This window comes from Haliotis rufescens, unplaced genomic scaffold, assembly GCF_023055435.1.
Source record: "Haliotis rufescens isolate VD_foot unplaced genomic scaffold, xgHalRufe1.0.p SCAF_4, whole genome shotgun sequence".
Taxonomy (NCBI): Eukaryota; Metazoa; Mollusca; class Gastropoda; order Lepetellida; family Haliotidae; genus Haliotis; species Haliotis rufescens.
The window spans coordinates 56517131-56517560 of NW_025964112.1; positions in this window are offsets into that span (position 1 = coordinate 56517131).

Here is a 430-nt window from a genome sequence, read left to right on the forward strand (position 1 = left end):
CATCTCGCTGCTGGGCTGCAGGATATTGAATACATTATTATTTGGATAACTGTCATTTAACTTTGGTAATAGGCATCCTTATCATACCTGTGTTTGGAGAAGTACTGGCATTAAAACAAAAGTATTCCCTCACACCACAACGAAACGAGGTATGCATTTGAGGGGTTTGAATATTAAATACAAAAAATACAAATACACTATGATTCTTATTGTAGGATCCAGCAGCGATGAGAAACACTTTTATTTGATGTGGCCTTAGGCAACAGTATTTCCTTGTCGGGGTAATAACAGTAACTGAACTGCATAAGGGAATACCAGGGTACCAGTATTGCATATGAGATTGTTACTTGTGAAGCAATAAATTAGGACAGTGAACAAACACAGACCAACAACAAGAGCTTCCTGAAACAAAATATTACCAAACTTTACA